Source organism: Megachile rotundata, chromosome 4 (genome assembly GCF_050947335.1).
Source record: "Megachile rotundata isolate GNS110a chromosome 4, iyMegRotu1, whole genome shotgun sequence".
NCBI classification, from domain to species: domain Eukaryota; kingdom Metazoa; phylum Arthropoda; class Insecta; order Hymenoptera; family Megachilidae; genus Megachile; species Megachile rotundata.
This window is the reverse complement of record NC_134986.1, coordinates 2,188,745-2,207,922: the sequence shown is the minus strand read 5'-3', so window position 1 is coordinate 2,207,922 and position 19,178 is coordinate 2,188,745. Positions and strand designations below refer to the sequence as shown.

At 32.3% G+C, this 19,178-nt stretch overlaps 2 long non-coding RNA genes across 4 annotated transcripts in view; one reads left to right on the top strand and one right to left on the bottom strand.

Annotated features, from left to right (window-relative positions):
- LOC105663690 (uncharacterized) overlaps nt 1-19,178 on the top strand; it is a 122,983-nt gene that overhangs the window by 31,142 nt on the left and 72,663 nt on the right. The window lies entirely within an intron of this gene.
- LOC143264338 (uncharacterized) lies at nt 15,041-18,950 on the bottom strand. Its single transcript, XR_013038049.1, has 3 exons — nt 18,781-18,950; nt 15,439-16,964; nt 15,041-15,337 (listed from the first exon to the last, which is right to left on the bottom strand). It is a non-coding gene; the product is annotated as an uncharacterized LOC143264338 (long non-coding RNA).

The window sequence follows — 19,178 nt, the reverse complement described above, 5'->3', positions numbered from 1 at the left end:
ACGATTTCGGAACCACACTATTAAAAGTACACAGACTTATCCTCAACAATTATGCATAATTATGCATAATTATTAATTTATTATAGATAGTTTGCCTGATATGATTGAAACAAAAAATAATCTGCAATTCATTCAATGAAAATTTGAAATTGGTTGAGTTCATTTGTTGAAATTGTCTTAACAAAACAATTTAAAACAAACCTGTTAACTAAATCTAGTAACCTTATGTATGCTATATAAATACAATGCAGCAGACAATATGGCGACTAGTAACAGGAAAATAACAACTTCAAAAGAAATCATTGAATTGTTTCAATTAGAAAATTTCATGGCTGTAAAACTGTTCACTGTTCGAGCACAAAATTAAAAACAATTTGCAATGCATCTCTCTCAAAAGTTCATATTTCTTGGTCCTAAGAGTTCACAACATAACTGTATTATAATAATGATATATTAAAAATGAAATTAAAAACTAAAACTGCAACGTAAAGCTTATCTCAACAAATTTTCTATAATTTTAATATTGTATTCATTAAGCAAGATAGAGACTCGTAAGGTAAGTAAAGAGACTCGATAGTTCACACTAGCCTAATTACTGACTCCCTCTTTTTCTTAAAAATTAAATTTGCTTTTGTATTTTTGGTTATTATTTATGAGAGAGATAATAACAACAAAGTCAATAAATATCACCATGTACAACTAACCGAAATAATGCGTATGTCAATTACTATTTGATGCCCGTAATTAGCAATTTGTATACTGTTTATATAAATCTGTTTTATAGAAAACAATTTCAAACTGACTCCAAGAAACAATATTAAACAAAGAAGAAAAACTTAAAATTTTGTAATATATGTATGTTTTATATGTACAGATTGTAATACAGTAAAACATAAAGAATAAATTTGGTTAAAGTGTCATGCGAGGTGAATCTCGCATACAAAAGTTGTATAATTTTTAGGAACACTCGCAGCACTATTATTAATATCACAAGTCGGGATATGAAGATTACATACTGTTTTTTTAAAATGAACGTGTAATACGTTTCCTCGTGAAAAATTTTACGTGAAAATGTGTCAATGCCACCACGATATAAAATTAAAAATTAAAGAGTTATTTTTAAATTTATAATCATGTATTAATAAATAAATTCAATCAATGTTGAGATGTCTTAATATTGCCACCTTAGCTACCGAAGCTCAATAACAGTAAAGGCGATACCGTGCAAGTTATTGTGAATGATACCTATTGTATGCTACTTTTGTTGTCGTGTGCAGTGTCAATGAAAAATACGATAGGATAATCGTTTATGGCCCGTGTAATGAAAATGTCGTCAGAGATAAAATATTGTGTGAAATTAAATATCCTGATCGAAATAAGCCTTTACTCTATACTTACTGAAGACTCAGTTAAATGTTAAAAGAACATAGTTCCTGCAATTTATAAAAACGTAAAAGTAGTAAAATTGTATCAAAGCGAAGAATACTTCATTGTTCCGAGTTGCTCGGAATATAATTAGTTCAATATTTATGGGTATTTTGTCAAACCCAATATTTATGGGTATTTTGTCAAACCCCAAGCTTCACTCTTACAATTTTAAACGGATATTTAAGACAACATGAACGTCTCTACAACTTGATATTCTTAACTATTGACAATAGCCTTCTAACAGGCTAGAAAAGCACATCTTTCTAATGCCAGTATATCTTTCCTTAAAGAACATTATTTCCACGGTCCTAAACTATGCACCCCTGCGGTGTGCAATGTTTACGAAAATCCTTGCGTACTCGGCGGGCCAAGGCATTCGGACTCGATCATTCAGCAGTCTCGCAGTGTGCTCCATTACTTAGTTTTTTTGATGGACCCAAATCACTTAACTGCTTGGGTCACCTTATTAACAAAACGTTATTTACAACCTTGGAATGAGGGCTAAAAATCTTACAATCTCATTCGCTGAACCATCTCACCAATCACTATTTTTTCCAAATAACAATCTGTCCTGATTGGTCCTTTTTGGTAATGCCTTCACGTCCTGAACTTCCTCCATTGCGTTCTTTTCTGGCTGTTTAGAGGCGACTAGTCAGTTTTAGACTACCTTCGTTGAAACATACTTACTTTTGAGAGCCTTACATTACCTTCGGTAAAACATACTCACTTTTACAAACCATAGTCACTATCAACGACAATGACATTCAACAATCATTACAACTAGTGGGATGATGATCTACAACCTTCATTGACCTGGGCATACCAGTGTGGAGGACTCTGAACCACTCTACAAATTCTACTTTACAAAAATAATTCTACACATAATTCCATTACCGTCACAAGTTGTGGAAACGCCATGGGTCGACGAAAATTCACAACCTTCGAAAACAGCTATAAAACGTTCATATTTTAAGTTCGTATTTGTTGACTACAATCCATGCATCAGTATTCGACAAGTTTGACGTAGTGCTGGTGTTTGACAATAGTGTTGTGCATGTTCTTCAATATCAGAGGTTTTATCAATACATCAGGAATTATATGGGAGGGACTTTGCAAAACACGTACAATTATGTGAATTGGCATAGCAAACGGAAAATAGAAATGGTATAAACTATTATATGTGTTAACAAAATAATATATACAAATCGTAGAGATCAAAAGAGCTAAATCAGAATAGTTTGTTTTAAAAGCAATGAAGCCTGATGCAAAAAATGAGTAAGGTGAAGTGGGGTAAGCGCAGACTGATTTTTGTAAAGTTGGTATTTAAACGTAAGTATTTTCAGTCTGCTATGTAAATACTTAACGCTGTCGATATCGAAAGCTTTGCACAATTACTATTATTTAATTAATATTAACTAGGACTTTAATCTTCCTTGTACATTCTGATTTCGATAGGAAATTTTTTAAAATGTTAACTACTCTGCACTTTCCCCAAAAATGGGGTGAAAGCGTAACTTGAAGTTTAAATGCTTTGAAACTTTATTTCATGTGCAACGGCGTAAGAGCAGAATTGTTAATAAATCTGCCATAAAATGCTTTTTACTGCATTATGCAAGTACTCTATACTGCAAATAAGTACTCTTCGCTGAAATATAAAAGGGATATAGTGAAATAAAACAAAGAAACAAACATACTAAATGGAGAAATTTCGCTCATATTGTAATAAAATAGCCTGTATACGCACTTGCTCCGTTTACGAACTTACCCCACTCCACCTTACACCAATTTTGCGCTTATATCAAATGTTCTAATAATTACTTATGTGATTGTTATAAATTGAATTGAAAGTATTTTAAGTTACAGTAATATTTTTGTTAAGTTTAGGTACCACTTCATGCACCTTTAAAAAGTATGTCAAACTTTAACACTAAAACTATCGAACCAGTTAATATGGCCAATTCACAAGCTTCTTATTTTAAATTAAAAAATTTGTCAAAAGAGTTGTCTTGAAATCAGTGATAATGTTCATTAAGGTAAAGAATCGATGTGTATATTATTTTGTATTTTACCGTTTGTTTACTTATTTTCCTTTTTTACTTTTAATTTCAAATTAACTATACAGTATGCGTTAGTAAGTTTGGTAAAAATGTTGAGTAGGGAGTCTAATTACCTTGACTTTGACGTATGTTACCAAGGATAAGTCCCTAAGTAACTTATACGAAGTTTTAAATTTTTACGCTCGTTATTTATTAAAGAAATATAAATAAAGATCTATAGCATAAATTTTGTTTAAAACTTAACAAGAGTAAATAAAAAGTTTCGTCTTTTTGTACTCTTTTGTACCCTAAACTCTTCATTTATACGCTTTCCTTTAGGGGTGGGGGTTCTATTCTACATTACAAACTAACCGTCGAGTCGCCAAACTAATCGTTTCCAATTAACCCTTTCGAATTGGTTTTAAATTTTATTTGTACTTTACTTACACTGTTTCGTTAATAACTTTTTAATACTCAATGAGCGACGGTTAAATTATTAGAAAAAGTTACTCGAGGACATTTCCCTGATAACATATATCAAGGTCAACATAATTACCGTATGTTTAATATCAATATTAGTTTAAGCTAATATTATAGCGTTACTGATTTTGATCCTTTATTTAAAATTTTTATAACGTTAATTTGTATTTATTGTAAGACAAGAGGATTATAACATTATTTTTTCTTATTTATTTAAAGAAAATATTTAACAAACCATGATAAAGGAATTGTCCCTAATACATGCACCAGAAAGCAGATTTTGGAGGTGTCGGAAAACCACGTCATCACGGATGTTGTTCAAGTGATGAGTTTATTGAACTCTCTGGCGCGGCAAAATTGTGAAAAGCGTCAATGGCGTCGGTTTCCTAATCGCGATTGTCTGATCTCGACATAAATCTTCTGTCACAAAACATCCAACGGATGCACACGCAAACAGATTTGTCATCTTCTTACAGATATGAATCACATTTTCTTGATTGCCGAATCATAGCTTCTTTTGCGAGATATATTTGATCCCGATAAAAATAAATATTCACTTTATACAATTATATTAAATATACAATAAAATATATGCAATTACTCAAATTAACATCGGGACAAAGTACTATTCCTATGTTTGTCGTTTTATATAAGAAAAGTTAATTTAAATATTATATTATTTATATTACAAGAAGATGAAACCTTCATTGTAGATTACAAATAAATCAGCAACTTTTTTTTACTAATAATTAGTTGAACAAATCATTTTAAACAAAATGTTATATTTTCATGCCTCATTAATATTTAGATTCTGGTCACTTTCTACAAGCTAACAGTACTTAGAATCCATTTAAACTGCGAGATAGGTACGTTTTGCATAGGACAGAACATACTATAGTAGAAGTTCTTTACATATTGATGGAGTAACGTAATGTTAGATACTTCTAAAACCTTGAACACATGCTAGCACGTTTTGTCTTTCGAAAGTATCTGACTATCATTTAGTACTTTCTCAAGCTTTTCTTCCTTAAAACAGAAAATAGACAACTTTTGGGCCTCAAGGTTCTCTAAATCAAAAATTACCTCCTTCCTAAGTCTCAAATGTTCTCCTTTTTGCACTTCCAGCACCGTCTCAGTAAACAATAGTTTTCCCTAACTAATTTTTTTCCTGTAAGTCCTCACCCTTGCGAAAGGCAGTAATGAATTTAACCTTCACGCAGCCAATTTCGACTTAAAATTTAATAAAGAGAGTGGTTTTTAAAGGACTTTGTTAATACTGTATAACTACCATTCTTTTGATTCGCGACAGCATGTAAACAAGATAAGACAACGTGTCTAGACATAAACAAGTCTGCACATTCAGACAAAGGAAATACCATGAAACATCATGCAACCAATTAACATAAAAGAAGACCGGAACCAAAAGAGGCCAGCCATTCTTTACCATTGTTATTATAATAATATAATAATCATGAAGTGTTTATAATTACATTTTATGTTCGTAGTTTAGTTCTAAACATCTTTGGTATAAATATATTTTTGAATGCGTCATCTGTATATAGCAACAATGTAATTTGCAGATTGTAGTAAACAGTATTGTTCGATTCGCACGAAAACTGCCAGGTTGTTACCGTCTGTGCTCACTTTTTTATGTTCTCTCACAATGGCCAGATGGCTTGTCCGATCTGAAAAATTTTTACTCATTAATTTTCAACGAAGTCTGTAGATGATTTTAGGCACAAATCAAATCTTTCAAATAATCCAGATATTTATTAGTATAAGCTCGTATACTTTTCCTTGATATTTTAACCTGATTAGTGTTAGTTCTTTAACTCTAATTTTTCTATAGTCGGAAACCGTCGTATAACAATCATACAGCCTCTAATACGTACAGCACAATCCATAGATTACATATAGTGTCAATCCCATATTAATATGAAGAAACAATTTAAGCAACAATTTTTGTTCTGTTATTCGATTTTACGATAATTTAAAATTTCTTTCTTCAAGAACCTGTATTTTTAGCAATTTTTCCTCCTTCATTCTAAAACTAGTTGTAATTATTCATTTTTCTTGTTCTATCACAACTTAATAATTGATAATAAAAATTTATTTATATTTTTCTTATTTTGTGATACTAATCCTGTAAAAATTAGTACCATATTCTAATTTCATTAGAGGAAAAACTTTTTTAATCAGAAAAACTGATCAAAGTTCACACTCAAATTTATTAGTACATTAGGTTAACATTCAGCTACAAAAACAAATAATAAAAAAAAATTTTTTATTGTGTGTAATGTAAAATTCATAAAGCTTGTTGTACTCTTGATGACTACGATCAGTTTCCCTTTAAATACTTCGTTCTTGATAAATAAATATCAGAATTTAATAGTAAGTATCAGGGATCAACTTATTTAAGTAACTACACGGCGGAAGAATAGTATTTTGAATATTATTAATATTGCACTAATAACACAAAATTGTAAATCCAACAATTTCATATTAAACCAAAGATTCACGTTGAATCAAATCATTTGAGGTTGGAAATCAAGTTGCTTTCTGATCTGTTTTTTTACATAACTGATCTGACGAATCGGTGTGGGCAAGTGACTCAATGAATGGGACGAAGAAAATAACCCGTAAACTAGCTGTTCTTTGGACGCCCATCTGGTTTTGCAATTCAAATTACAGACGGCAGGTACTTGACTACCTGCTGCATTACAAACAAAGTAAATTCTGCTTACAATGTACGACTTCATTCAGTGAAAAAATAACAAGTAACACCCACTTTCCTCTATTTTCTTTGAAACATAGCTTTTTTAGCCGGAACATAATATATATGTATCTGTACTAGTGATGGGTTTAATACTATACGTGTTCATGAAACCCAAGTAATTCGATAATTACTAAATACTTCTTGGAAGATATCAGAAACCTAATCTCACACATCTGATTTCATGGATGTTTTTTGGAATGATTTTATAATACACTAAATTCTGCACTGTATTTTTCGTTACATTTTTCGCCACCTACGGTTAGACAAAATAATGGAAACATTTTGTTCTAATTACACTGGACATACGAAATATTTCGTAAATTACATGGGCATACGATAAAATGTAATATTTTTTTTTCTTTTTGCAGCGAAAGTATATTATTAAAATGAAATGAAAGTCTTTGAAAATCAAAATTAAACTGTATGCGTTTACTTACATAAATATTAGATTTACAGAACCCGACAAAAAGATGGATTCACATTTCTTATTTAAAATTACAGAAATTACTAAGAAACTATTATAAAATCTATGATAACGTTGAAATAAAGAATCATAGTATAAGCTAGTTTACGTTTCATTATTCTTTCACCTTAGTTTCAATTTAAAAATAAGTGGTCATCAAAGGTCCATAAATGTAAGGTTAAACAATTTAATATATTTTCAAACTTATGACGAATTATTGAGTACAATTAGTATAACGTTACCTCTTAACAAAACATACAGCTATACAGCGCTACTAGTATTTTTCTTAATGATTTGAAACTTTTTTGTTTCTACCATAGTCCTCTTTAACATGAAAAAATTATTCAGAATCATGATGACAATACACATTCAAGGTCACCAAAATCTGAGACAACTCTTATACTGAACTATTAAATAAAAAATCATGTTGCAAACGTGTATTCATAAATGCATTAAATAATTCGCAATTCAACAGTTGAATGTAAAGCAGAGCTCTTTCTATATTGCCAATTCCATTTTCTCGCGTCTCCAATACAGTCAATGTCAACACTGCGAAACATATGTTAATAAAACTAATATGTCAAATAACGTTTAATCCGTAGCATGCAATCGGTTCTCGCAAGTAAGAAAGTGCGTAACGAAAGGATTGCAACAAGTAATTTAAAAAATACGTTGTATATACGAGTAGAAAATTCAGCGAGTAGCCACGCGTCGTCCCGCGTCGAAAGACTTTTGCCACGGGGATTTGGTCTCACAATAAACTTTATTAATGGCCAAGTCGCATGATAGGGGTAGCAAAGAGAGCGAGGAAATACGCGCGAATAAACGTATAGGAATCAGATGACGTCGAGGTCGAAGCCAGACGTGTACACTCTTGAGCAACGTAGACACCCTTTGAATGAAAATACATGTGAGCCCTTTATTTTGAAAGTGAGGTATTTTTTTTTTTTCAATGCGAGATATTTAAGAGTTTGTACTTCAATAAGTTTAAAAGTACAGGTAAGCACTGAGGTACAAATTTTTTTTGTTTTGTGGTGCTAGATAAAGAATGTTTGTTATCCAATAGTGTTTAAAGTGCTGGCTAAACAAAAAAATTTGATGATATTTAAATGGACTTGTCATACTTTCAAAATTAATGAATTATTATAATTTTTAGTTGAATTGATATTGCAGTTGTTCAGTTATTGGTTGTCCTCATATTCAGATTCTGACTTCAGGGTTCATCTTTTATTATCAATTCGCATGGAACTTATTTCCATAAAAATAACAAAATGTCTTGAAAATGAAGATATTATTGGAATGGCGTTATTATTCAGAAAAGTATTTTCTTTTATTTTTTAAAAATAAAATGCGTTAGAATATATAATTAATTTTCAAATAACAGTGAGATTGTTATGGGGTTTTGTGCACTGATACTAAATTAGAACGACTTTGTTAAGTATTTATTAGAAACTGATCTGGAACTTACTTGCAAGCTGATAATAGAAATTAGTACTGATACCTAAACAGATCCACATCCTCACTCATATTGAGATTACTTATCCTATCAATATTATAAAATTTGTTGTTTTTCCCTTTATTGTCAGTGTTACTAAAATCGAAGCTAAATTCTATTGTAGTATATGCGACTAAACATGAATATAAAAATTCTCAGATCTAAAGAAATAGAAATGTTTATGTAATCTTGAAGTCGTATATGCCTAAATTTGTAGACCACCAAATTGTTAACTCAAAGCCAGATATTTAAAATCTTGCTTCTTGCACCTTGATTGCTGTATTGTCCCTAGAGAAGGCAGATTTGCCCTTGACTGTACACAACACCGAGCTTAGAGCGTTCACGTAAGAAACGGTGAACACGTTCGAAGTTGAAGGCGTTTCACGATGCCTCTCGCCGAGAAGGGAAAGGGGAAATCGACGCAGAAGTGAATGAATGTAGCGGAGCGTGGGCGAGCAGCAGCTCTCAATTTCTGGTTGGTCCTTGATATCGACAAAGAGTAGGTTTAACAAAAGACGACGCTCTGACAAAGAAATTGTTGCAGCGCCTACCATCACGTCCTTGCCAACGCATACCATACTTTTCCAAATATTCTAAAATTTTCAGAACTTCTTTCTTCTTCTAGACGTCTCTAAGCACTCTATTCTAAAACCTTCGATTTTTCTAGGCTCTCACGCAAGTTTATAATTTAATATCATATGACACATTTGGCAGACTTTTAAATTTAAAAGATTTTGAATTTGCAAATTTTCATATTATATTTAGAAATTTCTTATTTCGTATTTCAAACTTTGGTTTCTGAATTTTACAAATTTTATATTTTCGAACTTTCAATTTGGGAAATTTAAAAGTTCCTAAATATTAAGGTTTTCTAATTTCGCCATTCCCGAAAATCTACATCTCCAAATACTTACATTCCCAAATCATTCGGATTTTCAAATTCATAAATTTCCAAATTCTTTGACTTCCAAATCCCTTGATCCACAAATCTCTAGATCCTCAAATCCATAGATTTTTAAATTCGTTAATTTATAAAATTCTTAAATCTCTAAATTTATAAGTTACTAAATTTCCAAATTTCAAAATATGCACAGATGAAAAATTTTTTTCCCCCTGGTTGCAATATTTTTCATGGGGTATCCAGCCCACGCTTTTCGCCGACTTTCTCTTTCATCCCTTCAACTTTTTTCTTTCTTTCTTTTTTTACTGATTCTGTTCTTTTTTGGAAAAGGGAATAGAAAATAGAGTGTCCGCCCGGCAAAGTAGATCGATTGTACAGTCATACGTAAACATGGCAGATGAATTTATTTTGAATTTTTAAACGGTTTCCTATGTATTAAATAAATTGAGCGATGGTGAAACTATGTAAAATTAATTACACACCGGGATAAATTTTAAAAACAGTTTTAAAGAAAAATGTAATGATATAACCAATTTAAATGTCAATGCGGAAGTTGAATGTAGTGACGACACGCTTTCAGCATGATGCTCCAAAACGTAAGAATTTGTAATACTTCTATCTGAGGAAGTTTTTTCCTATTTTCTGTCACGTCAATATTCCGACTTGTTCCAGTTTAGTGAGCCATTTTATTTTTGTATTTATTTCGATACAATGTATTATAAATAAATTTGTATTACACAGAATATCCAAAAAAGGGCAGAGCAAATTTGTTTTACGTAATACTGTGGTAAAATATATAAAAATATTATAACTTCTGTTTTTCAATAATCATTTTTATAATATACTTTAAAACTTGTTTTCTACAATTATCATTTTGGAATATTTCCTTTTTTTTGTACGTCATTCATTTCATTAACCGACTTCGAAAAAGGAGGAGGTTATTCAATTCGATCAGTATATTTTTTTTTCTATGTATGTTCACCGATTACGCCTAGCTGGGTGGACCGATCGGAACGAAACCTTTTGCATCTGGTAGGTTCTGACTCCCCATTGGTACCATTATCAAAAAATTTTTCATTATTTAATTGCAAAGTATTGTTATTGCAAGACAACCGGCAACTTTTGATATAAACTTTTCTCGATTTTAGTGCGCTTTTAATATCTTATCACGGACATGATTCTAAACAATTTTTTTCATATACAAATTTCGCGGAAAGCTTTAGTTTCGAGATATTAGCGAAAAATTGTTGTTAACTTTTGAAATCAACTTCGAACGATTTTAATGTCCTTCGAATATGTTGTTAGGGGCGTAGTTCTGGACAACTTTTACTTAATTATGTTCATGGCATTTACGCAGACAAAAAGAAGCCTGGAAGAACTGTCTCACAGTATTCTATACAATCCTCCCCATTCCACTAAAAAGCGTGAAATAAAATAATTTTAAGAAAAAAAATACGCCGACTTCGAAATGCACTAAAAAGTATAAAATAATTTCTATTTCCTAATGAAGTAATTTCTATTTCATTCAATCATACAATTACGTAACAGATATGAATGGAGCATATTTACTCGTTAGGTAGTACATTAAATACATTTCAACTTTTTCGGAGGCGGCGCAAAAGTAAAAATACCTCAGTAAACGTTGCTGCCAATAACCAATTGATTGTGGTATGGCGTATTGGAAATTAGGAAATCCTGAGAAAGAATACGAACCATTATAGATATACAGGGTGTTACCTGCAACGCTACTCACGATTTTTCTCCCACTTGCAGCTACCTGACGAAAAAATGTTTAGGACAATATTTGCAGGGTGTGAAGTGCACAATAGATATTAGTAAAGCAAATTTTTAAAACAGTTTGTTCTCTTGGCAAATTCAAGGTCACCTTGGGTTTTTTAAATAGGAACTTACATTTTTTTTTATTCATAGCTTTAGAGGACATCGAGACGAATTCAAAACATATATTACATGATATTTTTACTAACATATTACTCGATTTACAGAAGTGGAAATGTGAAGTAAAAGACCGGAATATTACGTAATGGAAGACGGCATACATTTTGAACATATAATTAAAGTGTATTTTTCTTACATTCTAGTCGCGTGTTTACATTCAGTAATCTCTTTGGAACCAAATAATGGTTACACTACCAAAGTCAAAAGCTAAGTACTTAACATTTCCACTTCTGTAAATCGAGTAATATGTTAATAAAAATATCATGTAATATATGTTTTGAATTCGTCTCGATGTCCTCTAAAGCTATGAATAAAAAAAAATGTATGTTCCTATTTAAAAAACCTAAGGTGACCTTGACTTTGCCAAGAGAACAAACTGTTTTAAAAATTTGCTTTACTAATATCTATTGTGCACTTCACACCCTGCAAATATTGTCCTAAACATTTTTTCGTCAGTGGGAGAAAAATCGTGAGTAGCGTTACAGGTAACACCCGTATCTGGTAATCTACGTAAATGTAACGACTGCATCTTCATTTCGCAACGTTTCTGATATAAATGAAATTGAATCGACTTCGTTCGCATGTGGAAGCCATGGATCTAAGAACCTATAAACGGAGCCCACGACGTGGGAATTACCAAATTTGCGGCAGATGGGCTCTATCTTTATAGTATATGCAGCGATCGAGTCTTTCCGTCGCATACTCTATGAATCTAGACAGACCATAGTTACATTTTATACGCACTAACACCTACTTCGTGGCGTGCTGTCGAGTTACATGTATAGAAAAAAAAATAGCTATACAAGCTTTGCCTATGTTCGGCTGTCCAAAGATTGACATGTTCAAGAAAATCTTTTAATTTTGCGCCGCCTCCGAAAAGGTTGAAATGTATTTAATATACTGCCTAACGAGTAAATAGGTTTCATTCATATCTGTTACGTAAGTGTATGATTGAATGAAATAGAAATTACTTCATTAGGAAATAGAAATTATTTTATACTTTTTAGTGCATTTCGAAGTCGGCGTATTTTTTTTCCTTAAAATTATTTTATTTACATTTAACGTTCGTCCGATAACGTAACGTAAGGTACAACCAATTTAAAGATGTCAACCATGATCAAAGGTAACTGAAGTATCACCTTTTGTTATACCTTCTTTTTGATATCTCTAAGAAAGAAGTAAAAACTGGATTAAGAACTCTGTGAAATTACCAAAATTCGATACATGTTTTAATAGAAATTTCCAGAATTACTGGTCGTAAATTTGATATCAAATGTTGAAGTGTCAACATGATGAACTCATTACTACGACATCATTTGCAAAATTGCATTTCATTAAAGATTTCAATGATATTAACTTTTATTTAATCAAAATAGAGTTTTAACAAGACTCACAGACTTACTTTGTAGGCTTCATTTAACCTCTTCATTTATGGCATCAAGCCGCTTTGAGACGCTCATTGCAGTTCAAATGTAACAAGTCTATATAAAGTATATGTATATATACAGGGTGTCTCACAATTAGTGTAGGTCTCTGAAAGGGGGGGGGGGGGGGGGGGGGGGTGGTTGATGATTCTGAACAAGATTTCTCTTTGCAAAAACGGGGTTTGAAGCTTCGTTTTTTGAATTATTATATTACACGGTCTTAAGTAGTTTTAAATAGCTTCATAAAATTTACTTTAAAATTGTATTGTATATTCAAGCTTTTGACAAACACTCGTGCCAATACACATATATTCGGATGAACTCCAACCACCTGTTCACATTACATAAATGAAGTACTCAGGTAAGGATGAATACAGTTACTTCACATAATTCTCATTTACAATCTCCTTTTAGATGGCCTATATTTAATACATATTACTAAATTTAGTGTATGTTACAATTTAGTAAATTGAAGTTTAAGTTTAAAATACAGGGTGGGGTAATAACTATTAGCACCTTAAATATCTTCGATTCTATAAGGCCTAGGAAAAAATTAGTACGACCAAAATTGTACGGTACAAAGGGTTCATCATATAGCGATAATAATTTTTGTCGAAGTGGAGGCATTTCGGAGATACGAAAGTCAATTCTGTTTTTTAAATGGAACAGTATTTTTTACTTACATTCCGATAGAGTATTTCAAGAGGAATACAATGATCTGTTGGAAAGGTCATTCATTGTCTGGGTTAAACCAATTGTGATGCAAAATAATTTACTTACCTGTTTACTCCCACCTTTGCCTCACCTAAACATTTTTGCCTCATCACCATAACATTTTTATTCAAATAGCGTTTTAGAATTTGCTTGGAAAAGTGTCAAATATTATAGAATTATTAATATAATTATTGTATAATTATTATGTACTTCAGATATGCTAAAAACTTCTCTTTTTCATAAATAAACATTGAATTTGGCAAAAAATGGATTTTTTATTGATATATCTAATATACAACACTAAGAGAAAATTTAGTATCTATTTTTATGATATTCGGAAACAGGCACTGCAGTATCAATTGATGATAATAATCATAATCACTTAATGAATAAGTTCAAGATACTTGGATAGTGCAATGGGTCGTTAGCAATATTTCTATTTATGACGTATGCGATTATTCACTACTGTACAGTTACATATCTACTTACGCGAGTGCTTATGCTACATTTACAAACGCGATCAACTCAAGGTCAACTAAATTATTCGGCAGGTTAAATTTTTCAATATTTTTGAAACAGGTGAAATTATATCGAGCCCTTTGGATATTACCTATTTCACATTACTTCTTTTCAAGTACTGACAAACGAAATAAAGTAAATACATGTTATGGCATACTTTAAAGGACGCAACTATTTGGATAAAACATTAATAAAATATGAATGCTTAAATATTCCTGCTCCAAAATTCGTCTTGTTTGAATTGCTATGATTTCTAAGTCATTAATAGTAATTACAACATTAATTTGCGTTTTATGACGCATATATATTATGACTTGAAACATTGCAAAAGTTCTGAATACCAACTGTGCATAGTTAATAGCTTAAAACAGCTTATTTCTTTCAAAAATAACGCTGTCTCGTGTTATTACAGTTTCGGTCACGGTACAGTGTGATCGTCAAAATTGGTTCCGTCTTTTTTGATATATTATTAATGATGTCCATGGATTTTCATGTGTTAAAAATGTGGAAAAACGTCACAAATATTCGTGAAAAAAGAGCAATATAACACAAAATTACAGTATTTATCGCATTTGTAATTTGGAACAATATTATGTATCACATTCTATTATATTATTATAGTATAATAGAAACTTCTTCAAATATTAAATAAAAAATAAATAACAAATGTAAGTAAATAAGAAATTGTACTAAAGATTGGTGTATTAATAAAATGGTGTATTAACATAAATATTTAGTTGCTTTGTACAAAAACGAATTTTCAGGTGTTCGACAAATATATCAATCGTTTAAGAAAATCTGTTTTATTGTGTTTTATATACAAACATATTAAATGTAACAATCTCTTGTGTTCTCACCACTAGAAATTATATCGAAAATTCAATTTGACGTACTACAAATAAAACCTTTTATTATATTTTCAGTTACCGTATTCCGTATTTCTTCAATTATTATACTTCATATTATCCTCAAAGTTTTACTTTTTTGTGATTTACTCACGTTCGATACGTATTGCATATGAAAATTATGAAAGTCAACATTCAACGGAGTGATGTTGCTTTTCGTGCGCCTTTTTCAACCGATTTTAATCACGCCACTTGAAGAGTAGCAGTAACTAGCAATACCTTGTTTTATCGTTGCTATGCCTACAATTACACTCTTTTTAGTCGGTCAAGATTAGGTATCACGCAATTACAGCGAAGAATTTATTTGGATTCGCACATTTTAGTCTCTTAAATCGACTTACCACTTTTTATGTATGTATTTAGTAACATCTACTAACGTCAAGCTTAATCCTTTCAAACGAGATAAAAAAATGACACTACAAATCTTTGAACGTAGGCTGTATTCATCTTGAAACATCTGTAATTCTCCATGAGACAAGCGATACTTGCAGTCGAGGAATAAAAACTTAATAAAAACTATGTATTCAGATTATCCCAGCCTCTTTCGCTTTAACGACGTCATTTCATAAATATCAGAAACATGCTCTCGTGTGAGAGACTGTAACTAATCACAGTTATAATACTGCAACTAATTATTGATGCTAGAAAAAAATGAATCGATCATTAGGGGTTAATGTGCAACGTTAACGATATCATAAAATAAAAATCCATAGATGAAATTTTCGTTCGAGTGAGATTTTTTCAACAAATCGACCCTGAGTGTTGTGCTCCAGGCCGGTGTGAGTCGGTTCCTGTGGCCGCGTCTCCCGTGATGCCTCCAGAAGAGGAATTACCACTGGTGCTGCAGCTCCAGCGGTACTAAGCGCGTCGCCTAGACGACACGAGGCTTGATTCATTCATGAAAAACACGAGACTTTATCCCAATTAACACGAGTCTCCACTCAATTCATGCGGCACCAGAGATGCCCATTAATTTTCCGCGGTGCCTCTCTCAGGGCTGGCCGCTTCTTCGATACCGACTGTGGAACAGCACAGTCAAGTCGGACTGGATAGAACGAGGAAGAAATAGAGGAGGAAACGAAGAAGAGAAACAGAAGAAGGTGGAGAAGAAGAAGCAGAAGAAGAAGAAGAAGCAGGAAGAAGAGGAGGAGGTGAACCTTGTCCGTTGGTTCTCCTTAGCCTTTCTCTTGATCTATGTACCTATCCCTATCCGCGGCAAGCGCCAACTTATATCCAGACACTATAGGCCGTACGTTATATCTTGCAGACCAGACTCGAATGTTTCAAGCCTGCGACAAGCTTAGCCTGGCGAGATAAGGAGGTGCACCACGTGGTGGTTCTTTCGTAGAGTCCGCTTTTTCTGCCGTCATGGACGGCTGATTTTTCTCTTATCTACTGCGCTCCTTCGTACCTCCTGTTTTTTTCTTTCCCCTTTTCTTCCTGTTGTTTTTCTTTGCCCGGTTTCTTAATACCGGGAATCGATCCGCGGCTACGGCCTACGCAACAACATCATCGCGGAAACCGGTCCACTTGGAGCACATAGTTAGCGGAACATCGATAGAGAAAGCTTGGGGCGGATGCGAGAGGATAACGTCATCCCCTGAAGATCCTTCGTTGTCGTGGCGGCAGGTCCCTCCTAGACGAACACGACTGTGTATTCGCGTATTTGTTACGTATGATTGCGTTTGTAGCCAACCTCGTCTTTAATTGGACGACGTTATAACGCATCAGTCCAATTAAGAGGTGGACGGGATAAATCGTTTAATCAACGACAGTGATTTACATTCTTCTCGGTACCTCGCGATGCTGGAATAACGGCAACGCCTAACTTTTGCTTCCTGTACAAGCGTTATCCTGACTCTGTTATCTGTAACCGAAGTAAATCATTGTTTCTGGCAAATGTACGATTAGCCGAGGGGACGTTTGTCCACAACGATGATTCAATTGACTATTAAGAGCTTTTTGGTGTCAACGAACGGTTCGAAAGCAATATTTTTTGTTGTATTAAGATATTGCATTGACCGGTTAGATATTGGCTTTAAATTCACTTTTCGTTTCATCCGATTCGTATGTATTGTCCATTAAATTTTTGGGTCAAAAATAATAGTTTAATAGTATATTTTTTTTTACTCAATTTCAAGTTTTTCGCAATCTTTCTACTTAGTATTTGTCATATTCCGAGGAATAATAGTTACTAGGTACTAAATATTTATTTTTTATCGAAATATTCAGTAAAAATGTGTTTGCAGAACCAAATGAAATAAATCAAACGAAATGCGAATTTTATTCAAGTTCGAAGCAATACTTTCTTTTTTATTAAATCCACAGCATTATTGATTGAAAGGATATCAAAAAACATTTTATCATATAACTCTGATAAAAACGTTATCGTTTTTAATTATTACTATGTACTTGAATCTATAGCAAAAATTAATAAAATCTCACTTCATTAAATCGAAAGTAAGTAAGTCAACCTAGATAAAATTACGGTCGATAATTAAATTCTCAATGACCTCATTTTGATTACTAGGTATACCAATCAAGACTTACACATTTACAAATGAGAAATATGTAACAATCTTATTTTCATCATCAGAGGAAGGGAAACCTATTTTTAGATTACAAATAGTTTTCATTCTGAAGCATTGGACTATACGAATTTTAAAAAATTATTAATATTGTAGTTTACTTAGAAAGAACATATGCTTTACAATTCAGAAAATTCAGCACGTTTTATATCACCTCATATATTGTTTCAAAGTTAAATTTGAAAAGTTATTATAAAAATTTCTTCTTATGAACCTGTTATTACTTTTTATAATACTATATGATATTCTGCAAAATTGTAGAATGAATTTGTTTCTCTCAAAACTTATTTCAAAATGAGAAATAAATTCTATGAATATTAAGAATTTGGGAAAAACAAAACTTGCGATAAATTACTCATAAATAAAATAAAAAGTGGAGGTTCCAGATGATTATCTCATAAACCTTTCTCAAGTTACAGGTTATAAGTCCTCTTAAATAAAAATTTTTTAAATTAGCAATAATATGAAACTCATTAAATAAGTACATTGCGAACTACTAACACTATGATACATTTTGAAATGATCAGCAATTGAAAATTTGGAAAAACCTATAGTAAGTCATTAACCCTTTTCATTCGACAGGTGACTTACACTTGCCATTTGGCTTTACACGATAAATATTTTTTAAGCGAATTTATAGTTGTATACGTGATACTTGCAGTTATGGACAAATAATAATTTTAAAATAATTCATAAAAATTTTCTACCAGAAAGTTGGAAAGATGTTACTTGCCAACGATAAAAGTGCTGTCAAATACAAAGGGTTAGTGAATAAATTAAAACGTAATCCTACGTGAGTATTTTAAAAACCTACTACTCGAGTACTTGAATTGGTTCTAATTTCGCTGAAGTTACAATTTTTCAAATCAACAATTTTCGTCATCGAACACATTTACTTTTAACATCGTCCTTTAAATCACGGCATGTGAAGATTGCATAATTCACCAGAAAAGCAAGAATGATAAATGCACGCTAGTGACTCGCTATCGTTAACTTCACGAGACAGCTTTTTCACCAGTCAGGCGTTCCTTTACGGAGATAGCACGTTGAGGCCACTGCAAATATTTATCCACGAACGTCCACGTATGTACCTACCGCAATTGTCGATCACGAGCAGCAACATGAAAATACTGGCTGAGAGACGCGGCATGTACAACGTTACACGAATAATCGTTACCTTGTAATGTTGACACGATGTGACTTTCAGTTTTCTACGTGGCTCTGGCCACGTTGTGAAAGTCTTCCAAGTCATCGAACGGATCTTGAGAAAGTACTTCCACGCTCGGTGTACCGTCCAAGCATTCATCAATGTTTATGCAGTCACTGACAATTAAGCGTAATGTCATAGTTCGCGTTACGTCCACGAAGGAAATCCACCGTCCTCCCGGATGCTAACGTGAAAGTTTCCGCGCTGAGAAGATGTAGCAACAATCGCAATGCAAATACGTTGCATTTCCATTTACCGACAAGCTATTGCCGTTTGAGCTTTTTAT